This window comes from Triturus cristatus, chromosome 1_1 (assembly GCF_964204655.1).
Source record: "Triturus cristatus chromosome 1_1, aTriCri1.1, whole genome shotgun sequence".
NCBI lineage: Eukaryota > Metazoa > Chordata > Amphibia > Caudata > Salamandridae > Triturus > Triturus cristatus.
The window spans coordinates 1123541290-1123563748 of record NC_140579.1 but is presented as its reverse complement, the minus strand read 5'-3'; positions in this window follow the sequence as shown (position 1 = coordinate 1123563748).

Genomic DNA, 22459 nt, shown 5'->3' with positions numbered 1-22459 from the left:
GTGTTCGGGCAGTGTAGAGGGTCTTGCAGGGGGTGGCGTTTCAGGGTTTAGGGCAGTGGTGTTTGGGCAGTGTAATGCCAACGCTGTCATTGTAAACTTTTGTTGCTAGCTGCTAATTCTCGCTGAGTTTTTAGCTTTGTAAAATTGTGAACTTGTTGTTTTTAAAATCTGTATTTTAAAATTTGCACAAATAACGCTTTCCTGTCCCCCTAAACGCCCACATTGCCTGCACATTAATTTGTTTGCACAAACTCACCATTTGGGTGTTTTCGCGCTCCCTTGCTCCCGGCCGCCATTTTGGGTGTGGGTCTGAAGCGCTCCCACGACGCTTCCGGGGCTAGCGCTCTAGTCTGGACGAGCAGCCCTTGGCAAACTCTATTTAGGGGGCCAGTTGGTGTGCCTGAGGTCAACAGATTGGACTGTAATGCTAACGCTGTCATTGTAAACTTTTGCTGCTAGCTGCTAATTCTCGCTGAGTTTTTAGCTTTGTAAAATTGTGAACTTGTTGTTTTTAAAATCTGTATTTTAAAATTTGCACAAATAACGCTTTCCTGTCCACCTAAACACCCGCATTGCCTGCACATTAATTTGTTTGCACAAACTCACCATTTGGGTGTTTTCGCGCTCCCTTGCTCCCGGCCGCCATTTTGGGTGTGGGTCTGAAGCGCTCCCACAACGCTTCCGGGGCTAGCGCTGTAGTCTGGACGAGCAGCCCTTGCCATACTCTATTTAGGGCACTGTAATGGTCGCGCGCAGCGCACGCGCGCAGCGTCGCGCCGGAGGAGCGCCAGAGGAAAGCCCGTCTGGGCCCGTCTGGGCCAGAACAGGCCCAGGGGCCATAACCCCTGGCCGTTCTCGTATATACTCGCCCGATCTTCTCAGGTCTCTTAACACAGGTAACATGGTGTTAGATAGGTTAACCTACGCTAAACTACGGTCTGAGGCTTTGTTGCAGGGAGAGGATGCACGGACCCGTACGAGGACTCAAGGCCTAATCATTGCCACATTAAATACTCGCTCCCTGCAAAAGCATCACCTAGAGGTATTCTCACTTCTGGCCGAGGGTGAGATTGACATCCTTGCTCTCTCAGAGACATGGCTGGGCACGTCTTCGACTCCGGATGTTCTAGCAGCCCTGCCTCCTGAGTTTGACGCACTTTGGTACAATCGCCCCAATGACATCAGAGGGGGTGGTGTGGCCTTCTTGATCAAAAAGAGTCTTAAAGTGACACAAATTGTAGCAGAAAATTGTGATTGTGCAGAGCTGTTAGGGATAAAAATATCACTTAAATCCTCATGCATCCTGCTACTGTTAGTATATCGCCCACCTCAGAGTTCACCTGAATTTAATGACATCTTCTTTGAACTACTGACAGACTTAGCCTCCAGATATAAGTCTCTTATTGTGGTAGGTGACTTCAATTACCATTTGGACAAGGTTCCCAGAGAGCCCACGCTGACAGAGTTTGAAACCAATCTATCTGCTCTGAATTTACAACTAGTAACGGGTCCGACCCATGTGAAGGGCCACACACTTGATCTTGTCTGGTCCTCTCTGTCCCTTGTGGAAATAACTGAAGTTAACCCTTGCATTTGGTCAGACCAGTCCCTAATAAAGAGCTGGGTTCCGGGGGATCCCTTGCCGGCTGTCTCAAAGCAACTGGGGAGGAAAGTTAGGTCTTGGAAGAAGATTGAGGCTGTTTCCTTAGTCTCGACCCTACTTTCCTCTCCTCCCCCCAAGATGACACTGACGAACCTGGACTCTGATACTACTGCCCTGATGACCTGGATCCGGTCTGCTTTAGATGAACTTGCCCCGGAGCGTTTGGAGAGGACCAGAACAAAGGGAAAGGGAGCTCCATGGTTTGACGCCTCACTCAAGGAAAAGAAACAAGCCCTTCGTAAGGCCGAGCCAGTTATAAGACGGATATTCTGGTGAGGAAATCCGCCTTCTATGAAAACAGAATTAGGGAGGCCACAAACAAACAAAGGGAGACCTCTATGATCTTAAGAGAACTTACACAGCTAAGTGAGAAGAAGCCTGCGGATGATCAGCCTGACTGTGATACCTTTCAAGGCTTTTTCCTTCAGAAGGTTCAGGACATCTTAAAAGACATTACCATGACTCCAGCTGGATTGTCTCCGCCATCCTGCCCAGACAGTCAGCCGGAAATCGGGGTCTTGAGTAGTTTCCCTTACATTGATGAACAGCGACTGGCGGAGCTTGTCGGCCATGTTAAATCAGGCTCCAGCACAGACCCCTGTCCCCCAAATTTTTTTAAACTGGCCTTACCTGGTATTCAGCCTCAGTTGCTGAGCCGACTGAATGCCTCACTAGAAGCGGGCTACCTGCCAGTCCAGCTGAAGGAAGCTAGAGTCTCCCTACTTCTTAAGAAATTGGGTGCCGATGCTAGGGTACTGAAAAACTATAGGCCTATCTCCCAGTTACCACTTATGAGTAAAATTCTAGAAAAGCACGTCTTAAACACCTTAGCCAGCTATCCGGAGGAACACCATCTACTCCAGGCTAGGCAGGCTGGGTTCCGGCCACAGCAAAGTACAGAACTAGTTATGGCCACGGTCACCGATGAACTGAGAATAAGAGCCGACAAGAAACAACCATGCGCTCTGATTCTATTAGACCTGTCGGCAGCATTTGATACGGTCAGCCATATCATCCTGCTGAACCGTATCGCCAAGCTGGGGATAACAGGACAGGCGCTCAAGTGGCTTGAATCCTTCCTGTCAGGGCGTACTCAGAGGGTTCAGATGGGGGACCAGTTGTCTGGGATTAATCAAGTGACATGGGGTGTACCCCAGGGGTCCGCTCTCTCCCCCTACTCTTCAACATTTACCTGCAACCGCTGATGGAGGAGCTCTCGCGTAGGAGTTGTGAAATCTTTAACTACGCAGACGATACTCAGCTACTGGTGCAGCTAGACGAAACTAAGGAGGTCCAGGAATCTGTGAGGAACGTGCTGAGATTCACGGTCAATTGGATGACTGACAACCTTTTGAAAGTGAATGCTGAGAAAACGGAGGTGCTGGTGCTCACCAACCAGGCTAATCCCTGGGGTGATCTATACTGGCCCCCGGAATTAGGAAGAACCCCCTCTCCCGGTACAGTGGTAAAAAGTCTAGGCCTTTAAAATTGATGCAGACCTCACCATGGCCCCTCAAGTCTTGGCGGTGGTGGGCTCCTGCACGATTGTGATTAGGCAACTACGCAAGCTGACTTCCATTCTTTCAGCCTCCACCCTACAAACCATCGTCTCTGCCACAGTCATCTTGAGGCTAGACTACGGCAACGCTCTGTATCTGGGTTTACCACAGATGTTGCTGAGGAAGTTGCAGGTCTTACAAAACGATGCAGCCAGGTTGATTTTTTCTCTACCGAGAAACGCCCATGCAACCCCACTCCTCTGGATGCTGCATTGGCTGCCTGTGAAGTTCAGAATTCAATTTAAATGTGTTTGTGTGGCCCATAAGGCACTCTGGGGCAAAGCCCCAGAATACATTAAGCAGCGCCTGAGGAGGTATGTCCCTGGCAGAACTTTGCGCTCAGGTCAAGCCTCCAACCTGATTCAACCCAGATTTAAATTAAAAACTAAAGGAGGTAAGGCCTTTTCGGTGATTCCTCCGCAACTCTGGAATGCGCTACCGGCCAGTCTGAAGGAAGATACACAGCTGCTTTCCTTCAGGAAAAAACTCAAGACGCGCCTTTTAAAAAAAGCTATATCCTCGGCCTAATCGGAGACAGTAGAGGGCTTCGGGGTGACAGTATGTTGTGTTCTTTCTGTTTAAGCGCTTAGAGACCGATGGTGATAGGCGCTATACAAAAATTTTATAACATAACATAACATAGGGGTCTTGCTGGAGGTAGCATTTTTTAGGATAGTGCAGTGGTACTCAGGTAGTGTAGGGTGTCGTGCTGGGGGTAGTGTTTTGGGGTTTAGGGCAGTGAAGTGGTGTTCGGGCAGTGTAGGGGGTTGTGCAGGGGGTGGTGTTTGAGGGTTTAGGGCAGTGCATTGGTTTTCGGGCGGTGTAGGGGGTCTTGCTGGGGTGGTGTTTCAGGGTTTAGGGCAGTGGTGCTCAGGCAGTGTAGAGGGTATTGCTGGGGGTGGTGTTTCAGGGTTTAGGGCAGTGCAGTGGTGACTGGTGATCGGGCAGTGTAGGGGGTCGTGCTGGGGCTAGTGTTTCAGGGTTTCGGGCAGTGCAGTAGAGTTCGGGCAGTGTAGGGAGTCATGCTGGGGCTGACGTTTCAGGGTTTAGGGGAGTGCAATTGTGTTCGGGCAGGGTAGGGGGTCTTGCAGAGGGTGGCGTTTCAGGGTTTAGGGCAGTGTTGTTCGGGCAGTGTAGGGGTCATGCTGGGGCTGGTGTTTTAGGGTTTAGGGTAGAGCAGTGGTGTTCGGGCAGTGTAGGGGGTCGTGCTGGGGGTGGTGTTTCAGGGTTTATGGCAGTGCAGTGGTGTTCGGGCAGTGTAGCGGGTCTTGCAGAGGGTGGCATTTCAGGGTTTAGGGCAGTGGTGCAGTGGTGTTCGGGCAGTGTAGAGGGTCTTGCAGGGGGTGGTGTTTCAGGGTTTAGGGCAGTGGTGTTTGGGAAGTGTAGGGGTCTTGCTGGAGGTAGCGTTTTAGGATAGTGCAGTGGTATTCAGGTAGTGTAGGGTGTCATGCTGGGGGTAGTGTTTTAGGGTTTAGGGCAGTGAAGTGGTGTTCGGGCAGTGTAGGGGGTTGTGCATGGGGTGGTGTTTCAGGGTTTGGGGCAGTGGTGTTCAGGCAGTGTAGAGGGTATTGCTGAGGGTGGTGTTTCAGGGTTTAGGGCAGTGCAGTGGTGTTCGGGCAATGTAGGGGGTCTTGCTGGGGGTGGTGTTTCAGGGTTTAGGGCAGTGGTGTTCGTGCAGTGTAGGGGTCTTGCTGGAGGTGGCGTTTTTGGATAGTGCAGTGGTGTTCAGGTAGTGTAGGGTGTTGTGCCGGGGGTGCTGTTTTAGGGTTTAGGGCAGGGAAGTGGTAGGGCAGTGTGGGGGGTCATGCTCGGGGTGGTGTTTTAGGGTTTAGGGCAGTGCAGTGGTGTTCGGGCAGTGTAGGGGGTTGTGCTAGGGGTGGTGTTTCAGGGTTTATGGCAGTGCAGTGGTGTTCGGGCAGTGTAGGGGGTCGTGCTGGGGCTGGTGTTTTAGGGTTAGGGCAGTGCAGTAGTGTTCGGGAACTGGAGGGGGTTGTGCTGGGGCTGGTGTTTTATGGTTTAGGGTAGTGCAGTGGTGTTTGGGCAGTGTTGGGGTCATGCTGGGGTGGTGTTTTAGGGTAGTGCAGTGGTGTTCAGGTAGTGTAGGGATCGTGCTGGGGGTGGTGTTTTAAGGTTTAGGGCAGTGCAGGGATGTTTGGGCAGTGTAGGGGGTCGTGCTAGGGGTGGTGTTACAGGGTTTATGGCAGTGCAGTGGTGTTCGGGCAGTGTAGGGGGTCATGCTGGGGGTGGTGTTTCAGGGTTTAGGGCAGTGCAGTGGTGTTCGGGCAATGTAGGGTGTCTTGCAGGGGGTGTCATTTCAGGGTTTAGGGCAATATGCAGGGGTGTTCGGGCAGTGTAGAGTGTCTTGCAGGGGGTGGCATTTCAGGGTTTAGGGCAGTGGTGTTCGTGCAGTGTAGGGGGTCTTGCTGGAGGTGGCGTTTCAGGGTTTAGGGCAGTGGTGTTCGGGCAAAGTAGGGGTCGTGCTGGGGCTGGTGATTCAGGGTTTAGGGCAGTGCAGTGGTGTTCGGGCAGTGTAGGGGGTCGTGCTCGGGCTGGTGTTTCAGGGTTTAGGGAAGTGCAGTGGGGATCGGGCAGTGTAGGGTGTCGTGCTGGTGCTGGTGTTTCAGAGTTTAGTGCAGAGCAGTAGTGTTCGGCAGTGTAGGGGGACGTGCTGGGGGTGGTGTTTCAGGGTTTAGGGCAGAGCAGTGGTGTTCGGGCAGAGTAGGGGTCGTGCTGGGGGTGGTGTTTCAGGATTTAGGCCAGAGCAGTGGTGTTCGGGCAATGTAGGGGGACGTGCTGGGCATGGTTGAGGGCATAGGGCAGAGCAGTGGTGTTCGGGCAGTGTAGGGGGTTTTTCTGGGGGTGGTCTTTCATGGTTTACGGCAGTGCAGTGGTGTTCGGGCAGTGTAGGGGGTCGTGCTGGGGCTGGTGTTTCAGGGTTTAGGGCCGTGCAGTGGTGTTCGGGCACTGTGAGGGGTCGTGCTGGGGCTGTTGTTTTAGGGTTTAGGGCAGTGCAGTGGTGTTGGGGCAGTGTAAGGGCTCGTACTGGGGCTGGTGTTTTAGGGTTAGGGCAGTGCAGTGGTGTTCCGGCAGTGTAGCGGGTCGTGCTGGGGCTGGTGTTTTAGGGTTTAGGGTAGAGCAGTGGTGTTCGGGCAGTGTAGGGGGTCATGCTGGGGGTGGTGTTTCAGGGTTTATGGCAGTGCAGTGGTGTTCGGGCAGTGTAGGGGGTTGTGCTGGGGCTGGTGATTTATGGTTAGGGCAGTGCAGTGGCGTTCGGGTAGTGTAGGTTGTCGTGTTGGGGGTGGTGTTTTAGGGTTTAGGGCAGTGCAGTGGTGTTCGGGCAATGTAGGGGGTCTTGCAGGGGGTGGCATTTCAGGGTTTAGGGCAGTGGTGCAGTGGTGTTCGGGCAGTGTAGAGGGTCTTGCTGGAGGTGGCGTTTCAGGGCTTAGGGCAGTGGTGTTCAGGCAGTGTAGGGGGTCATGCTGGGGGTGGTGTTTCAGGGTTTAGGGCAGTACAGTGGTTTTCGGGCAGCGTAGGGTGTCTTGCTGGGGTGGTGTTTAAGGGTTTAGGGCAGTGGTGTTAGGGCAGTGTAGGGGGTTGTGCTGGGGCTGGTGTTTCAGGGTTTAGGGCAGTGCAGTGGTGTTCGGGCAATGTAGGGGGTCATGCTGGGGCTGGTGTTTTACGGTTTAGGGTAGTGCAGTGGTGTTCAGGCAGTGTTGAGGGTCATGCTGGGGGTGGTGTTTTAGGGTAGTGCAGTGGTGTTCCGGTAGTATAGGGTGTCGTGCAGGGGGTGGTGTTTTAGGGTTTAGTGCAGTGAAGTGGTGTTCGGGCAGTGTGGGGGGTCATGCTGGGGGCAGTGTTTTAGGGTTTAGGGCAGTGCAGTGGTGTTCGGGCAGTGTAAGTGGTTGTGCTGGGGTGGTGTTTCTCGGTTTAGGGCACTGCAGTGGTGTTCGGGCTGTGTAGGGTGTCGTGATGCGGTGGTGTTTTAGGTTTTAGGGCAGTGCAGTGGTGTTCGGGCAGTGTGGGAGGTCGTGCTGGGGTGGTGTTTTAGGGTTTAGGGCAGTGCAGTAGTGTTCGGGCAGTGTAGGGGTCATGCTGTAGGTGGTATTTCATGTTTTAGGGCAGTGCAGTGGTGTTCGGGCAGTGTAGGAGTCGTGCTGGGGGTGATGTTTCAGGGTTTAGGGCAGTGCAGTGGTGTTCGGGCAGTGTAGGGGGTCTTGCAGGGGGTGATGTTTTAGGGTTCAGGGCAGTGGTGCAGAGGTGTTCGGGCAGTGTAGAGGGTCTTGCAGGGGGTGGCGTTTCAGGGTTTAGAGCAGTGGTGTTCTGGCAGTGTAGGGGGTCTTGCTGGGGGTGGTGGTTTATGGTTTAGAGTAGTGCAGTGGTGTTCGGGCAGTATTGGAGGTCATGCTGGGTGTGGTGTTTTAGGGTAGTGCAGTGGTGTTCAGGTAGTGTAGGGTGTGTCGTACTTTAATCTCTGTTACCGCGTAGGGGACAGGGCCCCACCCCTGTCTATCCTGGTATTAGCAAACCGCAAATGGTTAATGCGGTATGTACGAGTGCTTTATATATCGTTCTAGCTATGAATGCACTGTGTACACGTTATTCTGCTTCACTACGCGGGTTCCATTTTGAAGGCAGTGGCCATCTTGTGATTGCCCTCACATAGGCTATAATGAAGCAACTACGGGCCTTGCAATCCATGTGCCTTTCCATGACTCTTCTGTGACCTGGGCAGCTTGGCTCTGCTGCCCCAGGTCAAACTGGTCTCACGAGCTCCCCTTCCTCCGGCCACCTGTGATTAGCATCAGGGCTCAGCGCACCATAAAGTCCTTTCATCACACACAAGCCTCCGGCTAATCACTTTCGCACCTGCTTGTTCCTGCTTTATGGCTTGTTTCCCAAAACAGGAGATGCTCATGTTTATTGGGGCCTATCGATTATCTAATGTGGGATCTGAACCTTGCTGTGTAAATCATTGTGGGCTGGCCGAACTGGAATGTGGGATGGTCATCATGACTCTGCTCTTTTCTTAGAAATGTACACTTGTATATTGCCGTATCATAAAACCTAGGAATGTATGCTTGAGGCAGGAAAAAGCGTATTTAAGATGAAGTCCGTTTCTATGATTTTCAGCAGTCTCCTGAGAACATACACGCTGTTGTACTTCTAGGATACCTGTAATTGGTCTGCAGCCAATAAACGATCTTTGACTTCACCTAGAAGACTCTGTGTTTCTGTAGGTCTGGAACAGGGTGAACCCAGAAGTCATAGGGTGTGTGCCCCTGCACCGCTGGGTCTAAAATACCCAGTACTTCAGTTTGGCGCCCAACTCGGGACGATTTCAGCGGTACCGGTCCAAGCCAGAGGTTCGTGAGGAGCTTCGTGTGGAAATTCTGGAGGAAGGCCGCCACTTCATCGACCCCTGCATGTCGACGTGGTCCGAAAGTCTTTTCTGCGAGGTTCTCCGCGTCCCGACGGCTACGAAGGACTGCTGCCCTGATTAATCGACCTGTTTTGGACCCTTGACGAGTTTTGAGAGAGCGAAACAATCGAGAGAGTCTTCTGGTGACGCCATTGATCAGCAATATTCAGTTAAGTATAAGTGGAGCGTCTCCCATTTGTTTGGTATCCCTCGGGATTGTTTTGATTTGGAAATTTGGAGTTTGCAAACGCCAAAGCCAGAGGACTCGTGTATTCACGAGACTATCGTAATCGATAATCCTCTGACGTTTAGATCTAGACTAGTGAGCGAAGATGCCTGGTTCTAGAATATTTGGTAGAATATTTTGTTTGGGTTGTGGAAGAGATTTCCAGCTGGAGGAATCATGTCCGGTTCCTCCGGTTGGAACTCCAACTTATGAGCTCTATCTAAAACATGGTGTAGGCCCTATTGCATATAACGAAGTGTGGATCCACTACACCAGAAAAGACGGTGTTTTAAAATGGCCCCAAAATGGTAGTTTCGATACCGATATTTTAGATAATTTGGAAATTAAATTGTTTAAAAAGAAAGCCCGGCCGGCGATGTTTGATTCTTTCCGCTTATGGCGAAAGGAAGCCAAACAGAAGGAAATTAAGCTAGCGAAAAAGAATAAAAGAGAGAGAGGTATGACAGTAATGCAAGCAGCTGTACAATTCAAAGACAATGAGGAGGAGCAGATGAATGAGCAATTGCACAGTCAGCATAAGTTAGGGATCGACAAATGTTACCCAGCTTTACCACACTCTAAACAGAATGAGTTAGAAGAAAAGGAGAAAGATCCCCTGATGTCGCATTTGTTGAGTTCGCCACCCCCGTATGCTCAAAATGCCACGGCGCCTCCCCAGCTTGTGAATATGCCACCTCCAGTCAATATACTGCAAGCCTTGCCGCTACCGCCAGTTGCTTTGCAGCCGGCTCCTATCCCTATAGCGCAGCCTTCTCAAGGGCCGCCAGTTGTGTTTCCAACTGCCCCCGCACTTCCTGCGACTTTGTCTAGTTCAGCAGCTGCCTCCCCTGACACTCTTCCTTGCACCACTCCAGTACCTGTTTCTGCATCCTCTTTTCTCCCCTCTGTTTATCCCCCTGTTTTCGCCTCAGCTTCTCCTTCAGCGCGACAGCGCTTAGCTAATGTGGTTACTACATTAATGTCTCCTCTCTTTGAGTCATCTGGTGCGACTCCTGGTTTACAGCATAAGCAACTGCGTAGTCAATTGCCTAACCCCGATGAGAAAAAGGTAATAGATCGCATGGCGCGTAGATGGATTGTTTTCCCTTCACTGTATGATGTGGAATCAGTTGTCAACGTTTTCCATCAATGGGATGCCCCAAAACAGAGATATGTGTTTGAGAAAATGTGTGAAATTCTCTGTGAAGAATTGGAGGATAGTGGTAAAGACCCGAGCCCGCAGGAGTTGTGTAGAGTGAGGTTCGATTTTGGAACTGGTACAATTGTGGATCGCGAGGTAGATAAAGCAGTTGTGGTTGTATTGTCCTTCAGGAATGATGATTGTCAACAGTCATTATTTGAACAAGAGGTCCTTGTGGGGAAGAAGGTAAAAGCGCGACAATACCCCATGAGAGAAGTTCCCCCGGTATGGAAGGAAGCAGTTGCAGCTGACGCCGGTGCCGGTATCGCTGCTGTGCCAGCGCATTTCCAGCGTGTTTGGGTGCATGTTCCATGGAAGCGTTCTGAGGTGCTAGCGCTTAAGCAGACATTGCCTGATCCCCGTAAAAACCCTGCAGGATATTATAAAGAGTTGTCACAGACGGCAGGGTCATGCGTTATGAATCTGGCCGACATAGACATGTTGTTTGGTAATGTTGTTCCACAGCCTCTATGGGGATCAATTCGTAATGCAGATCACGATGCAGAATTAGGTGCTACATGGGCAGACATTATTGCCGCTGACGCTAGACAAACTGGTGGCGCGAAACCTGAGCCTTTAATAGCAGAACTGCCTGGTAGAATCATCACGTATATGAAGACAATAATGCCCGCGATGCGCGTAAATTGGGACAAACTATCTGCATGCAAGCAGAAGAAAGATGAAACAGTGTCACACTTCTTTACCAGGTTTGAAGAAACGTTTATTGATCACAGTGGGCAAGATATGAGTACTGAGGGTGGCCAACGGTTATTTGTGGATACATTTGTGCAGAATTTACTTCCTGACCTGTGTAAAAAGTTAAAAGATTCAGAAAGTTCTTGGGCTGTTTCCTCTTCAGCGCAAATACTGGCTACTGCACAGTATTACCAGAACAGAGATAAAGATGAAAAAGATAGAACAGATAAGAAAACGAAGGAACTAAAGACAAAGGTCCTTTTGCAGCAGGCCTATCCGCCACGTGGAGGTCAGAATAATTATAGGCAACCCCAAGGTGTCTATCACCAACCCCAACAATTTCAGAACAATCAGCAAACGAATGGGTATTATCAACCACGTGTCCCTGTAGGTCCCAACCAATGTTCATACTGCAAAGAGGAAGGTCATTTTAAATATAGTTGACCTAAATTAATGCAGCGGAACGGTAATGCTTATGGCGCAAGAGGTAGGGGTGGTCAGCAAGCTCCTAGAGGCAGAGGGCGTGGAAATGCTCCCCAGAACGCGCGTCCTCTGCCGCCTCAGAATACCATCAATAGTTTTGACCAGCAAGCTAACACGACTAGTAATACAGCTCAGTACTACAATAATGATTATTATGCAGAGGACGGCGATGCAGGAAATAATGACTACTAGGACAGCCGTAGACAGAGAGAGGGAGTTGTTTCAGTGCCAGTGGATCAGAGCGGACCGTATGTTGAGGTGACTACAGCAAATGTAACGGAGCCCTTTCTGCTAGACACTGGTGCTGCAAAGAGTTCAATCATGCATTCAAAACTCCCTGGCGCACCTTTGTCTGGCGATATAAATGTTTCAGTAGGTTTTTCTGGCCCCAGTTAGAAACCCGATTTCTAGTCCCATGTCACTTTCTATTGGACCTTGCGAGCTGAAAGCACCCCTGATTCTAACAACAGGTTGTGGTGAGAATTTGCTAGGGTTAGATTTGTTGAAAAGATTACATGCTACACTGTATTGTTCACCGTCAGGGGTACAACTTACATTAGGCAGGAAAGTGATTTCCCCGATGTACTTGTCTAAAAATACAATGCCGCCTGAATTGTCATCCCTTCCGGATGTCCTTTGGGCTACTGGTCCCAATGATGTGGGCCTCTTGGAGATACCGCCATACGTGGTAACTTTAAAGGCTAATGTCAGACTGCCACGTATTCCCCAGTACAAGATCTCTAATGAAGGCCAGAAAGCATTGTTAGACATTGTCAGAGATTTGATTAATAAGGGTGTAATTGAAGAGACAAGAGGCAACGTTTGCAATAGTCCGATTTTACCTGTTTTAAAACGAACGGACCCTTCACAGCCACCTGTTTACAGATTTGTGATTGATCTTAGAGAGGTTAATAAGATTGTTGTGCCACAGTTTCCAGTTGTCCCTGATATAACTGCCTTGTTAACGATGATTCCAGCCTCTGCTGCATGGTTTTCAGTGATCGATTTAAAGAATGCTTTCTTTAGCATCCCAATTGCAGAAGAGAGCAGAGACATTTTTGGCTTTAGTCTGGGAGGCCGAAGCTTCCGCTTCAAACGCGCTCCCCAGGGCTATTGTGAGAGTCCATCCATATACAGTCAAGCTTTGAAAGCGCAGCTTGATGCACTTGTTTTACCTAGTGGCGCTATTCTGATTCAGTACGTGGACGATTTACTAATCGCCGCGGATACTGAAAAGATCTGCAAAGAAGCCACATTGTCATTGTTGCGCCATTTATCTGCTTTCCATCATAAAGTGTCTCTCTCCAAGCTGCAATATTGTCGACAAGAAGTGACCTACTTAGGTCATCTCTTATCGAAGGAGGGAAGGAAACTGACCCCAGAAAGAATTCAAGCCATTGCGCAGTTGAGTGTGCCAAGAACACAGAGAGAAGTGCGTGCTTTCTTGGGCATTACCTCATACTGTAGGCACTGGATCCCAAATTTTTCCTTGTTGGCAAAACCTTTGTTAGCATTAACATGCAAAGACACACCAAATCCTATCCCATGGTCTGAAGAGTGTCAGAAACGTTTTGTGGAATTGCGCAATGCATTGTGTTCAGCACCTGTGTTGGGTACTCCTGACTACAGCAAGCCTTTTACATTGTATGTTCACGAGAAAGATGGTTGCGCATTATCAGTGTTAACACAGCCTTTTGGTGACAGACCGCGCCCATGCGCATATTTTTCATCAACCTTGGACCCTGTAGCGAGGGCATTGCCAAGCTGTCTGAGAGCGACAGCTGCTGCAGCTATGTCTATCCGACAATCTGCTGGTCTGGTAATGGACAACACATTGATCGTTATGGTTCCACATGCTGTAGACACATTATTAAACAGGACCAAGACACAACACTTGACTAGTGCGCGATTATCAGGTTATGAGCTCACACTGTTAGCAAATCACATACACATAAAGAGATGCAACACGCTGAATCCAGCTACGTTATTGCCAAATCCAGCAGACCTAGATGAGAATGAGCAACATGACTGTCTGTTCAGAACAGAAGAAGAGACGAAAGGGAGAGTAGATCTAAAAGATACTCCCCTGACTGAGTGTGATGGTACTTTATGGGTGGATGGTTCGTGTTTCAAGCTCCCTAATGGTGATACGACTGCTGCATATGCTATCACGACGTTACACACAGTCGTGGAAACTGCACGAGTGCCACATAATTCGGCCCAAGCAGCAGAATTAATCGCCCTCACGAGAGCGTGCGTGTTGTCTGAAGGAATGAGAGTGAATATATACACGGATAGCCAGTACGCCTTTGGCGTGGCTCACAATTTTGGACGACTGTGGAAAGAACGTGGGTTCCTGACGTCGCATGGAGCTAAAATTCAGAATGGCAAGCTGGTGAATGATCTCCTTGAATCACTGACCCTACCATTACAAGTTGCGATTATGAAATGCAGTGCGCACAGGAAAATCACAGATGATGTTGGACGTGGGAATGCGTTTGCTGATGAGATCGCGAAAGAAACAGCACAGAATGTAAAGACTAGAATGTATATTGCAGGCCCCGCAAGATGGGTTGATGATGTTGGGATGTGTGAAAACACAATAGAGAGTGTGAAGTCGCTTCAAGCTGAAGCTACAGAGAAAGAATTAAGCAAGTGGAGAGAAAGTGTGGGTAAGTTAGATGAGAATGGTTGTTGGATTGATCTGACAGAACATAGGCGATGGTTGTTGCCCGATGCATATGTGCTTCCAGTAGTTACAATGGCACATGGGATGGCACATATCAGTACGAAAGGAATTTGTAAGTTGTTGGCTCCAGCATGGCAGAATGCTGGAATTCCCAAATGTGCAGAGAATGTGGTTAAGAATTGCATGGTATGCTTGAAATACAACCCTGGTAGGGGAACCCCAACTCCAGCTGGTCACATTGCACCCCCATCATACCCATTTGAAGTTTTGCAGCTGGACTTTATCCACATGGAAAGGTGCAACAACCTGAAATATGTACTGGTGGTTGTTTGTGCTTTCTCCAAATGGGTAGAGGCCTATCCTCTGAAAGATAACACTGCCCTGTCCACAGCCAAAGCTCTTGTGAAGGAGTTTTTTCCCAGGTTTGGGATGCCAAGAATGGTGTGGTGTGATAATGGAAGTGAGTTCGTGGGTAAAGTGATGAAGAATGTATGTGAAGGTTTAGGCATCCAGCAAAAGTTCCACGCTGCAAATCACCCCCAATCAGCTGGATTAGTAGAACGCTACAATGGCGCTCTAAAACTTAAATTGGCCAAAATCCAGGCAAGCACCGGTCTTAAATGGCCTGACGCCCTGCCCTTAGCACTCCTGTCCACCAGAATGACCATACACTCACGAGTGGGACTTAGTCCCTATGAGGTCGTCTTTGGCCGCCCGGCTAATGTATGGGGCGTGCCAAGACCGGCGAAATTTAGTGAGATCGACCATCCAGTACTACTCGATTACCTGTATGATTTGACTGTTAAACTGCGTGTTTTGCACCAACAGGTACATGATACTCTTCCTCAAGCTTCTGAAACTCCTATCAACCCTGGTACGTGGGTGCTGATCCGAAATTTCCAGCGCAAGAGCAACGACGAGCCTCGCTGGATCGGCCCTCACCTTGTCCTTTTATCAACAAGATCAGCGGTGCGAGTGAAGGGGAAGAAACACTGGATCCACGGCACCCACTGCAAGGTAGTTCCCTTGCCCTTGCCATATGACCGGTGGGTCCAGGAGGGTATCGCCGACTCTGAGACAGACACTGTACCTCGTTTTGTATCATTCAGTGATGCACGCATAAAAGGCACAGTTTCAGACCAAGAGAGTGACGATATTTTACAAGAAGCTGTGCCACTGTCAAATCAATTGGACACCACAGAGCCTGAACTTTTGTTCCAAGACCAAACAGCACCTGGCCGTCTCCGCTATAATTTGAGACCAAGGCCTATAGACAAATAAAGATTTCCTTACTATTTCCTTTTTGACATTTGAGCTCTCCCATCTGAAGGACTTTCTTGATTTTTGTTTTTCGAACCACCATCCGGGTTCAGCCGCAGGGTCGCGGTGCCAAGACTTTGGGGTACAGGCCGAAGACGTTAGGTCAACGGTTCTGGTTGGTCTAGGGCGTTTCCCTGGACTGACAGGCGTACTCCTTAGCAGAAGAAACTCATCCGCCGCGAGCGGCCCGATTAGAGGATGGAGTTTTTTAAGATGGAGAGACCCGTTGAGGAAATGAACTTTAAAGCAAGGATGTGTAGAATTGTAAAAAGTAAATGTTTTGTATTTTTGTGCCTATTTACACTGTGTAGTATAATAATGTTCATCGTAGGATTTGTGTTTTTCTCCTCTCAAAAGACCATTGCGCCCACTGTACAGCCTATACCTCTTTCTACTGCCTCCTCACACTCTTTCCACCCTCTGCCTGAGCACGAACAAACCAGACGATCAGAATTTGTAAATAACTCGTTTATTCAGCTCTTGCACCAACACCAACTAGTAATGAATACAACCAATTGCTGGGTCTGTGGGTTAATGCCACATACCATTAACAAGGGTATTCCCTATTTGGTGCTGCCCTTTAGTTACAATGGATCGTCATGGGCATTCCAGACCATGTTCCTCTACGCTCTAGATGCCTACTCCCCGCGACAACCGCGTTCCATCAGACCTAGTACAAATAATAAAGCCTTAGTGAGAGGAATTGCCGATATGAGTAGGGATATTGATGCATACTCATCCATTCCCAAAGAAGAGCTGAGAGCTTATGTAGGGTGGAACGCGACGGGGTATAGTATTAGTCTGGGTGAAAGACAGCGAAAAATCTCATCTCCAATCTGGGTCGTACCCCACATAGGTCGGTTCTGCTTACAGGGTAATGGTCAGAATCCTAGAGCCCAACTGGGAAGAAGTGACTGTACTGAAACGTACACTTTCCCGTCACAGTTTTCCCCTGCGTTTTTGGCTGCCAAGGGTACATATTTCATCTGCAATGACCGAGCATATACATGGTTGCCCCCTGACTTCTCGGGCACATGTTATATTGCGAACTTGCTACCGCCAACATTTACTGCTGCCGCTGACTATCACAAGACCAGAGTTGTGAGGGGCGTGATTAGTAAGGAGGATACTGCCGGTCAGGAAGAAGGAGACTTCTTCTTGGGTTTCCTGCCGTTTTGGGGACCTATGGTAAATAGTAGGAAGCTGAGACAACTGACTCGTGTGGTTGAATCCACTGTCAATGTAACGGCTGGTGCCCTTGGTAATCTGACCGCTGAGCTCCAAGTGGATCGCCTTATGACTTTGCAGAACCGCATGGTTCTAGACGTTATTCTTGCAGACCGCGGTGGGGTATGTAAGGTTATCCAATCCAGTTGTTGCATTTTCATACCAGATAACGCTCCAACAGTCTATCAAGCCATCTCCAAACTCCATAAAATATCTGAATCCATACACGTGGATAAGGGAGACTGGTCACTGGTGGGGTGGTTCTGGGAACTGATATCTGCCTGGGGTTGGAAAGTTCTAATGGTCATTGGAATGATCTTAGCCATTCTTTTCCTGTTCTGTCTGTGCATACAGTGTGCTCCTGCGATATGTAGCCTCTGTGCTACCTTATGTGTAAGGAAACCTGTATCGAGGGATGAGCTAAGTAATAGGATGATGCTACAGCAACATCTCCATGACTTTGTGAACATTGACCTAGACTCGGATTAAGATGAGTATAGTAATTGCCTATGTAAGGGCAAAAGGAGGGTCTGTCATACTTTAATCTCTGTTACCGCGTAGGGGACAGGGCCCCACCCCTGTCTATCCTGGTATTAGCAAACCGCAAATGGTTAATGCGGTATGTACGAGTGCTTTATATATCGTTCTAGCTATGAATGCACTGTGTACACGTTATTCTGCTTCACTACGCGGGTTCCATTTTGAAGGCAGTGGCCATCTTGTGATTGCCCTCACATAGGCTATAATGAAGCAACTACGGGCCTTGCAATCCATGTGCCTTTCCATGACTCTTCTGTGACCTGGGCAGCTTGGCTCTGCTGCCCCAGGTCAAACTGGTCTCACGAGCTCCCCTTCCTCCGGCCACCTGTGATTAGCATCAGGGCTCAGCGCACCATAAAGTCCTTTCATCACACACAAGCCTCCGGCTAATCACTTTCGCACCTGCTTGTTCCTGCTTTATGGCTTGTTTCCCAAAACAGGAGATGCTCATGTTTATTGGGGCCTATCGATTATCTAATGTGGGATCTGAACCTTGCTGTGTAAATCATTGTGGGCTGGCCGAACTGGAATGTGGGATGGTCATCATGACTCTGCTCTTTTCTTTGAAATGTACACTTGTATATTGCCGTATCATAAAACCTAGGAATGTATGCTTGAGGCAGGAAAAAGCGTATTTAAGATGAAGTCCGTTTCTATGATTTTCAGCAGTCTCCTGAGAACATACACGCTGTTGTACTTCTAGGATACCTGTAATTGGTCTGCAGCCAATAAACGATCTTTGACTTCACCTAGAAGACTCTGTGTTTCTGTAGGTCTGGAACAGGGTGAACCCAGAAGTCATAGGGTGTGTGCCCCTGCACTGCTGGGTCTAAAATACCCAGTACTTCAGTTGTCGTGCTGGGGGTAGTGTTTTAGGGTTTAGGGCAGTGAAGTGGTGTTCGGGCAGTGTAGGGGGTCGTGCAGGGGGTGGTGTTTCAGGGTTTAGGGCAGTGCATTGGTTTTCGGGCGGTGTAGGGGGTCTTGCTGGGGTGGTGTTTCAGGGTTTAGGGCAGTGGTGTTCAGGCAGTGTAGAGGGTCTTGCTGGGGGTGGTATTTCAGGGTTCAGGGCAGTGCAGAGGTGTTCGGGCAATGTAGGTGGTCTTGCTGGGGGTGGTGTTTCAGGGTTTAGGGCAGTGCAGTGGTGTTCGGGCAGTGTAGGGGGTCATGCTGGGGCTGGTGTTTCAGGGTTTAGGACAGTGCAGTGGTGTTCGGGCAATGTAGGGGGTCATGCTGGGGCTGGTGTTTCAGGGTTTAGGGCAGTGCAGTGGTGATCGGGCAGTGTAGGGGGTCGTGCTGGGGCTAGTGTTTCAGGGTTTAGGGCAGTGCAGTGCAGTTCGGGCAGTGCAGGGGGTCATGCTGGGACTGGTGTTTCAGGGTTTAGGGCAGAGCAGTGGTGTTCGGGCAGGGTAGGGGGTCTTGCAGAGGGTGGCGTTTCAGGGTTTAAGGCAGTGGTGTTCGGGCAGGGTAGGGGTCATGCTGGGGCTGGTGTTTTAGGGTAGAGCAGTGGTGTTCAGGCAGTATAGGGGGTCGTGCTGGGGGTGGTGTTTCAGGGTTTATGGCAGTGCAGTGGTGTTCGGGCAGTGTAGGGGGTCTTGCAGAGGGTGGCATTTCAGGGTTTAGGGCAGTGGTGCAGTGGTGTTCGGGCAGTGTAGAAGGTCTTGCAGGGGGTGGCGTTTCAGGGTTTAGGGCAGTGGTGTTTGGGCAGTGTAATGCTAACGCTGTCATTGTAAACTTTTGTTGCTAGCTGCTAATTCTCTCTGAGTTTTTAGCTTTGTAAAATTGTGAACTTGTTGTTTTTAAAATCTGTATTTTAAAATTTGCACAAATAACGCTTTCCTGTCCCCCTAAACGCCCACATTGCCTGCACATTAATTTGTTTGCAAAAACTCACCATTTAGGTGTTTTTGCGCTCCCTTGCTCCCGGCCGCCATTTTGGGTGTGGGTCTGAAGCGCTCCCACGACGCTTCCGGGGCTAGCGCTCTAGTCTGGACGAGCAGCCCTTGGCAAACTCTATTTAGGGGGCCAGTTGGTGTGCCTGAGGTCAACAGATTGGACTGTAATGCTAACGCTGTCATTGTAAACTTTTGCTGCTAGCTGCTAATTCACGCTGAGTTTTTAGCTTTGTAAAATTGTGAACTTGTTGTTTTTAAAATCAGTATTTTAAAATTTGCACAAATAACGCTTTCCTGTCCCCCTAAATGCCCGCATTGCCTGCACATTAATTTGTTTGCACAAACTCACCATTTGGGTGTTTTCGCGCTCCCTTGCTCCCGGCCGCCATTTTGGGTATGGGTCTGAAGCGCTCCCACGACGCTTCCGGGGCTAGCGCTCTAGTCTGGACGAGCAGCCCTTGGCAAACTCTATTTAGGGGGCCAGTTGGTGTGCCTGAGGTCAACAGATTGGACTGTAATGCTAACGCTGTCATTGTAAACTTTTGCTGCTAGCTGCTAATTCTCGCTGAGTTTTTAGCTTTATAAAATTGTGAACTTGTTGTTTTTAAAATCTGTATTTTAAAATTTGCACAAATAACGCTTTCCTGTCCCCCTAAACGCCCGCATTGCCTGCACATTCATTTGTTTGCACAAACTCACCATTTGGGTGTTTTCGCGCTCCCTTGCTCCCGGCCGCCATTTTGGGTGTGGGTCTGAAGCGCTCCCACAACGCTTCCGGGGCTAGCGCTGTAGACTGGACGAGCAGCCCTTGCCATACGCTATTTAGGGCACTGTAATGGTCGCGCGAGGCGCACGTGCGCAGCGTCGCGCCGGATGAGCGCCAGAGGAAAGCCCGTCTGGGCCCGTCCGCGCCAGAACGGGCCCAGGGGCCATAACCCCTGGCCGTTCTCGTATATACTTGCCCGATCTTCTCAGGTCTCTTAACACAGGTAACATGGTGCTCCCTTGCTCCCGGCCGCCATTTTGGGTGTGGGTCTGAAGCGCTCCCACGACGCTTCCGGGGCTAGCGCTCTAGTCTGGACGAGCAGCCCTTGGCAAACTCTATTTAGGGGGCCAGTTGGTGTGCCTGAGGTCAACAGATTGGACTGTAATGCTAACGCTGTCATTGTAAACTTTTGCTGCTAGCTGCTAATTCACGCTGAGTTTTTAGCTTTGTAAAATTGTGAACTTGTTGTTTTTAAAATCAGTATTTTAAAATTTGCACAAATAACGCTTTCCTGTCCCCCTAAACGCCCGCATTGCCTGCACATTAATTTGTTTGCACAAACTCACCATTTGGGTGTTTTCGCACTCCCTTGCTCCCGGCCGCCATTTTGGGTATGGGTCTGAAGCGCTCCCACGACGCTTCCGGGGCTAGCGCTCTAGTCTGGACGAGCAGCCCTTGGCAAACTCTATTTAGGGGGCCAGTTGGTGTGCCTGAGGTCAACAGATTGGACTGTAATGCTAACGCTGTCATTGTAAACTTTTGCTGCTAGCTGCTAATTCTCGCTGAGTTTTTAGCTTTATAAAATTGTGAACTTGTTGTTTTTAAAATCTGTATTTTAAAATTTGCACAAATAACGCTTTCCTGTCCCCCTAAACGCCCGCATTGCCTGCACATTAATTTGTTTGCACAAACTCACCATTTGGGTGTTTTCGCGCTCCCTTGCTCCCGGCCGCCATTTTGGGTGTGGGTCTGAAGCGCTCCCACAATGCTTCCGGGGCTAGCGCTGTAGTCTGGACGAGCAGCCCTTGCCATACACTATTTAGGGCACTGCAATGGTCGCGCGAGGCGCACGTGCGCAGCGTCGCGCCGGATGAGCGCCAGAGGAAAGCCCGTCTGGGCCCGTCCGGGCCAGAACGGGCCCAGGGGCCATAACCCCTGGCCGTTCTCGTATATACTCGCCCGATCTTCTCAGGTCTCTTAACACAGGTAACATGGTGTTAGATAGGTTAACCTACGCTAAACTACGGTCTGAGGCTTTGTTGCAGGGAGAGGATGCACGGACCCGTACGAGGACTCAAGGCCTAATCATTGCCACATTAAATACTCGCTCCCTGCAAAAGCATCACCTAGAGGTATTCTCACTGCTGGCCGAGGGTGAGATTGACATCCTTGCTCTCCCAGAGACATGGCTGGGCAAGTCTTCGACTCCGGATGTTCTAGCAGCCCTGCCTCCTGAGTTTGACGCACTTTGGTACAATCGCCCCAATGACATCAGAGGGGGTGGTGTGGCCTTCTTGTTCAAAAAGAGTCTTAAAGTGACACAAATTGTAGCAGAAAATTGTGATTGTGCAGAGCTGTTAGGGATAAAAATATCACTTAAATCCTCATGCATCCTGCTACTGTTAGTATATCGCCCACCTCAGAGTTCACCTGAATTTAATGACATCTTCTTTGAACTACTGACAGACTTAGCCTCGAGATATAAGTCTCTTATTGTGGTAGGTGACTTCAATTACCATTGGGACAAGGTTCCCAGAGAGCCCACGGTGACAGATTTTGAAACCAATCTATCTGCTCTGAATTTACAACAACTAGTAACGGGTCCAACCCATGTGAAGGGCCACACACTTGATCTTGTCTGGTCCTCTCTGTCCCTTGTGGAAATAACTGAAGTTAACCCTTGCATTTGGTCAGACCATTCCCTAATAAAGTGCTGGGTTCCGGGGGATCCCTTACCGGCTGTCTCAAAGCAACTGGGGAGGAAAGTTAGGTCTTGGAAGAAGATTGAGGCTGTTTCCTTAGTCTCGACCCTGCTTTCCTCTCCTCCCCCCAAGATGACACTGACGAACCTGGACTCTGATACTACTGCCCTGATGACCTGGATCCGGTCTGCTTTAGATAAACTTGCCCCGGAGCGTTTGGGGAGGACCAGAACAAAGGGAAAGGGAGCTCCATGGTTTGACGCCTCACTCAAGGAAAAGAAACAAGCCCTTCCTAAGGCCGAGCGAAGATGGAGACTTAACTACTGTCCAGCAGAGTCACTAACCTTTAAATCACTCCTGGCCAGTTATAAGACGGATATTCTGGTGAGGAAATCCGCCTTCTATGAAAACAGAATTAGGGAGGCCACAAACAAACAAAGGGAGACCTTTATGATCTTAAGAGAACTTACACAGCTAAGTGAGAAAAAGCCTGCGGATGAACAGCCTGACTGTGATACCTTTCAAGGCTTTTTCCTTCAGAAGGTTCAGGACATCTTAAAAGACATTACCATGACTCCAGCTGGATTGTCTCCACCATCCTGCCCAGACAGTCAGCCGGAAATCGGGGTCTTGAGTAGTTTCCCTTACATTGATGAACAGCGACTGGTGGTGCTTGTCGGCCATGTTAAATCAGGCTCCAGCACAGACCCCTGTCCCCCAAATTTTTTTAAACTGGCCTTACCTGGTATTCAGCCTCAGTTGCTGAGCCTACTGAATGCCTCACTAGAAGCGGGCTACCTGCCAGTCCAGCTGAAGGAAGCTAGAGTCTCCCTACTTCTTAAGAAATTGGGTGCCG